Genomic DNA, 9927 nt, shown 5'->3' with positions numbered 1-9927 from the left:
GGCCTGGTGTGGCATTGTAGGATAAGCACTGGACCACAGATTGGTTTGAGCCACAAAGCTGGTGGTTCAAATGCACCAGATGCTCTTCGGAAACTTATACAGGGCTGCTATGAGTCAGAACCCACTCAAAGGCACTTAACAACACGAACAAAATACAGAACATTTCTTTCTTTCCTCCAAAATGTTCCCTGTGCCTCTATTCAGACAATCCTTTCTCCTAGCCTCTTCCCTTACGTACCACCGATCTGTTTTCTGTTTCTCTCTACAAGGATTTCCTTCTCTAAATTTTCAAAATGATTGTAATCAAACAACATGCATTTGTTTTTCATTCACATGTCTTGTACTGTGCATCAGTAGTTGTCTGCTTTTAATAGCTGAGAAAGATTGCATTGTTTGCATGTAACACATTATGTCTGCACATTCACCTGTTGGTAGACGTTCAGATTGTATCTATTTTTTAGTTATTATGAATAAAATATTCTATGAGCATTCACTGACTATCTTTTACAAAACCAGAAGAAACTACAGAACAATGATTAGATTTAATCAATATTCCCAATAATCTGAATTTCTTTGTAGAAAATCCAAAGGAATGTACAGGGAAATCACTAAAATTAATGAGAGTTTAGCAGCAATCAATGTTCAAAAGTCAATTTAATGTCTAACTTCTAGTAAAAAAAAGAAATTTTAATAAAAGGATATAACTTTAATTCATACCTAGGGATACATTTAACAAAAGATAAGAGGCATTCAGAAGGAGATAAACTATAATGCTCTATTAAAATGTCAAGTCCCTAAATAAATGAAGAGCTTAAATCATATAGCTTGGAAGAGTCAGTGCTTTTAAGATGCTAACTATCACCAAGTCAATATAGATCTAGAAGAATATGATGAATGGGAGATATAATTTTATTGTCAAATATGACTAATAATAAAATTATTTGTAGACTTGATTAGCAAATAAGATAGTAAAGAATAGAATATATAGAAATAATAAGCTCCCTACAACTGTATGTCCAGAATACAGCTCAGCAACAGTATGAAATGAATGGTCTCCTATTAAACACGGGTGTCTGAAATTCGGAAGACAGGGAGTAAATGGAAGAGCAGTAGCAGGAACTTCTTGCATTTTGCTTATTATCCTCCGTTGGACAAGTATCCTGAATTCATCCAACTGGGATTTTCAATGTTTTGTTTACTGTACTCTTGTAATATGGGGAGAAAGGCAGGGGAGGAGAGTTATCTGCATAGCTTTCTAGTTTTCTGCTACATACTCATACTGTAGCTGTATATTTGATTTATATGGGCCCCTTGTAAAAATTCCATTCATCTAATATATACTTGGTGTGGTGCTGTGGCTGCAAAGTTGGTTTGAACTAGATGTTTGGCAGTTCAAGCTCACTAGCTGCTCCTCGGAAACCCCATGCAGGGTCACTATGGGTTGGAACAGACTCTATGACACTTAACAACAACAACAACAACAACAAACAACAACAACAACAATATACTTGAAGAATGTGATCCTCAGAAAATCAGCTGTAGGAGATCAAAGTTGAGGAAATTGCAAATAATGTCACTAAATAAAATGTGGATAATTGTTGAATGGAAAACTAATTTGCTCTGTACACTTTTACCCAAACCACAATAAAAATATTCCATTGGCCTGTCTGCACCTCAGACCAATTAAAAAAAAAAAAAAACTCTGGGGCTAGGAACAAGTGCCATTAACCTTTGTTAAAACACCCCTAGAGAATTCACAGTGTAACCATTCTTTAGTATGCATTGAAATGACCCTGAGGAACTGTTAATACAGATTGTACTGAGGCCTATCCCAGCATCTCAGTTGGTCAGGAGTTAAACTTTTCTAACAAGTTGCCAGGTGAAGCAATTGCTTCTTACCCAGAGATCACATTCTGGGAACCACAATTCTAAATAACAAATGATGAGTAAAGTGAGAGATTTTTTTTTTTTTTAAACTAGTGTATGAACTGTTGTAACTCTTGGTATGGCATTGTAGGATCAACACTGACTGGTAACCACGAGGTCAGCAGCTCAGACCCACCAGCTGCTTCTTAGAAACGCTATACAGGGCCACTATGAGTTGGAACCGACTTGATGACACTTAACAGCAATAGACTGTTTTGAAAGCCAACAGGACTACAGCTCTCTATATTCATTCCTAAGCAAAAACATACTCAACACCTATCTTTCTTGATCCCTCCAATGGTTTACATTCTCTAGGGAGAAAGCCACACATTGTTGAAGAAATCCCATAGCCTTTGCCAGAACCTAAGATTACGATAAATATTTCCAACTAAAAATTCCATCCTTCATTTATGCTGTTCTTAGCGCTGACGAGTCAGTTCCCAGCTCATAGCAGCGCCATGTGTTACAGAGTACAACTGCTCCAGAGGGTTTTCTTGGCTGTGATCTTTACAGAAACAGGTCACAGGGACATTCTTCCATGGCGCCATTGGAATAGTTTGAACTGCCAACCTTTGGATTAGCAGTGTGTGTGATCACACAAACTGCTCTGTGCTACTCAGAGTCCTTAGTTTATTTCTAGTGGTGATGTGCCGTGGAGTCGGTTCCGACCCATAACGACCCTGTATAGGGTTTTTGAGGCTGTAAATCTTTATGGGAGCAGAAAGCCTCATCTTTCTCCAGCAGAACGGCTAGTAGTTTCGAACTGCTGACCTTGTGGTTAGCAGCCCGACTCATAACCACTATGCTATCAGAGCGCCTTAATTTATTTCTAGTAGTGCATAATTCTTCAAGTTGCATAGACCCATAAAAGACTTTCTGTACTTTTGGAAAATAATCACAGTCATGGGACTAAGTGACAATACTACCACTCTATTTGAGAGAGAAATTACATATATATATTTTAATGTAAGAAAGTTTTCTATCATAGAATAAGTAGAGCATGTGTTTCTCAATGATCCAATAGCTTAGGCAAATGTGGGAAAATATCCCAAATGTTTCTGCTGGCACCACTATTTGTTGGGGTGACTGCTGCAGAACCAGCCTGAAGGTTGAGAAACCTGAGGCAGAAACCTCTCTTCTGGGATCTGAGAAGTTTGCTATCAGTGAGATGGATTTACTTTGGGCCTTTCATAGGCAAACGGATCACTGTGATTTGCAGTGTTCCTAGAATTATTGTCTGTTGTTGTTGTTGTTGTTAAGTCAACTCCGACCCATAGGGACACTGTATAGGGTTTCCAAGTAGCAGCTGGTGAGTTTGAACTGCTGACCTTAAGGTTCAAACAGCCTTTGTAGTCCAGTGCATTAGCCCACAGTGCCACACCAGGACTCCAACAACAAAGATACTGTGGTACTTTGGGCAAATGTGTTGGACTACAGAGTCTGTTTGAACCTTAAGGTAGGTGATTTAAATTCAGCCAAAATTCAAACAATCCTGTTGGAGTAGGGAAGAGGGAGTATGGGTATTAGTAGGGGAAAAAAGATGTTGAGCATGAATGCTTGAGGTACCTGGGATGATTGCACAGGGAAAGCAAGATTACAAAAAGAAGAGGAAGTACTATGGGGAAAGAACTTCAAACACAGAAGCCAAGTTGCCCTATTCTGATTTTACCCACCCAAATATTCTTGCAGGCATCTGGTTCTTGACAGGTGTGCTTTCTTGTAGGCTGGGAGGTGCTGCTGTCATGGCTGCCTTCCCCTGGATCTGTATCCTAACTGTGCTCTTGATCCTCAGATGTGCATAGAGTTCTTTCAGAAATTAGAGGCTACAGATATCATAATATGAGGGACATATGCTTCCCTCAAGTTCTGTGCATATAGATCACAGGTCCTACTGGCCATTGCTGAAGGGAGGTGCTTCCAGGTAAAGAGTCTCTTAAATGTTTCCTTAGGGTCCAGTGTGAGGAGAGAAAAGGCAATTAACTGAAGGCACACTTCAGGTAATTATTCTCCAGAGTTATGGATAGAGAAAACAAATGGCAAAATATTCCCAGCTGATTCCACTTCTCCATACTATTATGTATTCCTCATGTCCTAATTCAATCAAGTGACAGTATTCCTTTTTACATTTTAGATTCATGAGGTCTGGTAGGATCTTTCAAAGTAGGGTAACCATATCATGTATCACTGTACATCTTTGGGCATGAACCAAAATTGGTTGAGTTGGCCATGACTCATGGTGACCCCTGTCAGAGTCCAAGTGTGCTCCATAGGGCTTTCAATGGCTGACTTTGTGGAGGTAGATCGCTGGGGTTTTCTTCTGGGGTGCCTCTGGATACACTTGGAACTCCAGTGTTTGTTTTGTTAACCATTTATATCACCTGGGAACTCCTTGGACTTGAAGACAGGGGTTACTAATGATGTCAGGATAACTAGCACAAGCCAGGTTATATGGTCATTGTGGTATGGATTTTATCTCAGTGTAAAGAAAACAAAAATCCTCACCACTGGAACAATAGAAAACATTCTTACCAATGGAGAAAAGATTGACGTTGTCAAGAACTTCATTCTTCTTGGATCAACTATCAACACTCACGGAAACAGCGGTTAAGAAATCAAATGACATATTGCATTGGGCAATTCTGCTGCACAAGACCTTTTTAAAGTGCCGAAGAGCAAAGATGTCAGCTTGAGGACTAAGGTGAGCCTAGCCCAAGCCATGGTATTTTCAATAACTTCATATGCATGTGAAAGCTGGACAGTGAATAAGGAAGACTGTAGAAGAATTGATGCATTTGAGTTACAGTGTTGGATGGGAATATTAAAAGTACCATGGGCTGCCAAAAGAACCAACAGATCTGCGTTGGAAGAAGTGCAGCCAGAGTGCTCCTTGGAGGCCAGGATGGCCAAACTTCGTCTTTCATACTTCAGACATATTGTCAGCAGGGACCAGTAGCTGGAGAAGTATATCATGTTTGGTAAGGCAGAGGGCCAGAGAAAAAGAGGAAGATCCCCAGCAAGACGGATTGGCAAAGTGGCAGCATCAGTGGGCTCAAGTGTGGCAACAGTAATGAGGTTGGCCCAGGACCAAACAGTTTCGTTCTGTTGTGCATAGGGTTGCTATGGGTCAGTATCAACTCTGTGGCACCTAACAACAACAATTGTCATCCAACTTTTTATTTCTTTACAAAATTGCCTTTATTGTGACTTTAGTGATGATACGCTCTGACTCTGGGCATTAAACTCTGACTTCATGACTTGTGAGCTCTGTGACCCTGGTCACATTACTTAATCTCACTATGCCTCAGATCCTAGATCAGCAAAAGAGAGATGGTAATACAGACTGGGGTAATCATAAAGTAGATAACATTGTAAATTGCTTTGTACATGGCAAGCACTCAATAAATATTAGCAATTTTACCACTAATATTATTTTTTTCTTAATTTTTCTATTTTTCTCTGTTTGTATTATTACAAAAAAATGAGATCATATTGTATGCACAATTCTCAATTCAGGTTTTTTATACAGTATGATTTTGATATATTTTAAAAACTTTATGAAGACTATTTTAATAGCTGTATAATTTAGCTAATGACTTCCTTACTATCAGACATTTAACTTATAATCTACCTTGTTTTTAACAAAATAAATGGAACTCAAATGACTAAGCCATTTGTTCATGATCTTAGCTGTATTCACATATATATATATATAGATATAGATATAGATATAGATATAGATATAGATATATAGATATATAGATATATAGATATATAGATATATAGATAGGTATATATAATATTCATGTAACATAAGTATTATTATATATAATGGTGGTGCTGCGGGATAATGCACTGGACTGCAACATCAGTTTGAATCACAGAGTTAGTGGTTCAAACCATCATCCGAAACTCTATACAGGGTCACTATGAGTTGAAACCAACTTGACAACATTTAACAACAGCAACAACGTATATAATGAATAATTAATCATGATATAAATAGACTGTAATATTTTACTTGACATTTTACTCATAATTTTAAAACATTATTCTTATAAATAATTCAAACAGAAAGCAGAGTAAAACAAATGATGTTGTTGTTGTTATTAGGTGCCATCTGGTCAGTTTTGACTCCAAGTGAAATTATGTGCAAAAGGACGAAAAAATGTCTGGTCCAGCGCCATCCTTAAAGTAATTGTTAGGGCTGCATTCCATCTTGTTGAGGGTCTTCCTCTTTTTTGCTGACTCTCCACTTTACCAAGTATGATGTCCTTCTCTAGGGACTGGTCCCTCCTGATAATCTGTCTAAAGTATGAGAGACAAGGTTTTGCCATCCTGACTTCTAAATATCTTTCTGTCTATACCTTCTTCTGAGACAGATTTGTTTGTGTTTCTGGCAGTCCATGGTACTCTTATATTCTTCTCTAACACCATAACATCAATTCTTCTATGGTCTTCTGCTGGGAGCCAGCCCTAGCAAACTTATTCCAGGGTTTTTCTGAAAGCGGGTGCAGCGTCAGCTGAATACACGGAGTCATGGGTCATGGTAAATTCAAAATCTTCTCATTACATGCTTTATTATTATTTCTATGGCTACTCTAATACTCTACTTCTCTCATTCTTTACTGTCCTGCTCATTCTCTACTCCCCTGCTCTCCTGCTCATTTCTTCTGTTTCCTTTCTCCCCTCCCCTTCTCCTGCTTCCATTCTCTCCTCTCCTGCTCCCCTCCTGCTCCCATCTTCTGCTCCCTTTACTAGCTTCCCCTCCCTCCATTCTTGTCTCGTTCTATTTTCCTTTACTTACTCTTACCTCTACTTCTTGCCTCTAATTCTTCTTCCACGCAGTCTTCTACTTCCCAACTTCCCTTCTTTCCCTTCATCCCTTCTACTTCTTCCTTCCCTTCATTCTTCTTCACCCCTTTGTTCTATGTTACAACCCCCTTATATAATACCCTTACAGAAAACATTACTTTCCTAGTAATCAATGACATCAAGGCAAATTCCTTATGGTTTACAATTCTTAAATTTACAACAGGGATGAGAAGTTACAGCAAAAACATTGTCTCAAGGCATAGGAGACATTCAGGCGCCTTGAAACCTTTTAGTTAAACATTTGTTCATACATAAATCTATTCTTTTCTCTGAGAAACAAGTTAACCTTCACATATTTCTTAACCTTTGTCTGTTAAGTCTTGTTAATTTTAGTTGTTAGGTGCAATTAACTCTCCATTAACTTCTTCCATACTCTATCTGTTTATAGCCTACAAAAACATCACTTATCAGGGAAACTGAGGTTATGAAAAACAACTTCTCTAATTTACTGATCATTAATTTAAGAATGACTAAGTCAGACTTTTTATTTAGTATCTGTATATACCCATAGCCTTTATCTAATTGTTTTTAGGAATTCTTGTACCCACAGCCCTTATTTATGGCTATTCACGTTTAGGATTCTTTATTGCCTTAAACTAAGGCTACAAGGAAGAATGTTTACAATCACTAAACCTAAGCTGGCAGTAATTCAATTGACAAGTCCTGTCTCCTAGCAGTCTTAAGAATATTGTTAATATAAGTTTTAAAACTACCTAAGATTACAAGAAGAATAAAATGTAGCTAATGTGTGGCTTCTAACTTTTAACAAAAATATACTAAAGTGTAGGAGAGTAAAAAATCTAAAGTAAAAGAGATACTAATAAAATCATGCATAACTCAGAGAATGATTTAACAAGAGAAAATTTCAACTAGGGGTCTATGCATAAAAAATAATAAAACAACTCTTTGTGGCTCTGCCATCCAAAGAGAGAAAGAAAGAAAGAAAAAGAAAAGAAAAAAAGTATTTCATTGTTGCTTTGCAAAGACAATGAATTCTTCATGCACAGGTTTCCCCATGTCTCATTTATTTAATTCCTCGATTAATATGTCTCAATTTATTTATTTTTAATTCCTTAATTAATTATGGCCCTGGCCAGTCTTCCATATTCATTGCCCAACTTTCATATATACATATGAGGTTATTGACAATACCATGGCTTAGGTAAGTCACACATTAGTCCTCAAACTGACATCTTTGCTCTTGAATACTTTAAAGAGGTCTTGTGCAGCAAATTTGCCTAATACAATGTGTTGTTTGATTTCTTGACAGTTTCAATGTGTGTTGATTGTGGATGCAAGCAAAATGAAGCCTTTGACAACTTCAATCTTTTCTTCATTTAACATGATGTTATTTATTTGTCAAGTTGTGAGGATTTTTGTTTTCTTTAGATTGAGGTACAATGCATACTGAACGCTGTAATCTTTGATCTTTATCAATAAGTATTTTAAGTCCTCTTCACTTCCAGAATGTAAGGTTGTATTATCTGTATATCACAGATTGTTAATGAGTCTTCCTCCAATTCTTATGTCACATTTTTCTTTACATAATCCACGTTCTTGGATTATTCCCTCAGCATACAGATTGAATAAGTATGATGAAAGAATACAACCCTGATGCACACCTTTCCTAATGTTAAACCATTCAGTGTTCCCTTGTTCTGTTTGAAAACTTCTCTTGATCTATGTACAAGTTCTTCCTGAACACAATTAAGTGTTCTGGACTACTCATTCTTTGCAGTCCTTATTGATGTACTGCTGCAATGGTTGTTTGAATTATATTCAGCAAAATTTTACTTGCATGTGATTTTAGAGATACTGTTCAATGATTTCTGCATTCTACTGACTCACTTCTCTTTGGAAAGGACACAAATATGTATCTCCTATACTGGGTTGCTGTGAGTCGGAACTGACTCGACGGCACTTAACAGCAACAACAACCAGCTGGACAGGTAACTGTCTTAGAAATTTCTTGGCTTAGATGAGTGAGTGCCTCCAGTACTGCCTCTGTTTGTTGAAAGACTTCAATTTGTGTTCATTCCATTGATCCCAGAGCCTTGTTCTTTTTCAATGCATTCAGGGCAGCTTAGATTTCTTCCTTCAGTGCCATTGGTTCATGATCATATGCTACCTCTTGAAATGATTAAACACCGACATTTTTTTTTTTTTTTTGATACAGTGACTCTGTGTATTCCTTCCATATTCTTTTGATGGATAACATTGTGAAGAATGAGTATTCTAGCACACTTAATTGTGCTCATGAGGAACTTGCACAGACATTAGGATGCAGTCATTCAAATATAATAAGGGTAAACTAAATGGTTTGCAATAAGGAAAGATGTGTGCTAAGGTTGTATATTTCACGATAATTATTCAATATATGCACTGAACAAATAATCCCAAAAGCTCGACTATATGAAGAGTTACACGGCATCAAGATTAGAGAAAGAGTCATTAACAACCTTGCTTCTTGGAAGCAAAGTGGATTTAAAATACTGAGGAATATCAAAGACTATATCACGGATTGCACCTCAATGTAAAGAAGACAAAAATCATAACAAATAGACTAATAAATAACATCATTATAAATGGAGAAAAGATTGAAGTTTTTAAAGCCTTCATTTTGCTTTGATCCACAATCAATACTCATGGAAGCAGTAGTCAAGAAATCAAGGGAAACATTGCATTAGGCAAATCTGCTGCACAAGACTTCTCTAAAGGTGTTAAAGAGCAAATATGTCAGCTTGAGGACTAAGATGTGCCTTACCTAAGCTATGGTATTTTCAATCACTTCAAATTCATTTTAAATTTAGACAATGAATAAAGAAGACAGTAGAAGAATCTAAGCATTTGAGCTATGGTGTTGGAGAACAAGATTAAAAGTATTATGTACTGCCAGAAAAACAACTCTGTCTTGAAATAAATATAGCCAGAATGCTCCTTAGAGGTGAGGATGTAAAAACTTCACCCTTTATCTTTTGGACAATTTGTCAGGAGGGACCAGTCCCTGGAGAAGGACATCATTCTGATAAAATGGAGGTTCACCAAAAAATCAGAAGATCCCTAAAGATATGGACTAAACATAGTGGCAGCAGCAGTGGGTTCAAACATAGAAATACTTCTGAGCATTGT

Source organism: Chrysochloris asiatica, unplaced genomic scaffold, assembly GCF_000296735.1.
Source record: "Chrysochloris asiatica unplaced genomic scaffold, ChrAsi1.0 scaffold00381, whole genome shotgun sequence".
Classification (NCBI taxonomy): Eukaryota; Metazoa; Chordata; class Mammalia; order Afrosoricida; family Chrysochloridae; genus Chrysochloris; species Chrysochloris asiatica.
This window is presented reverse-complemented; position numbering follows the sequence as displayed.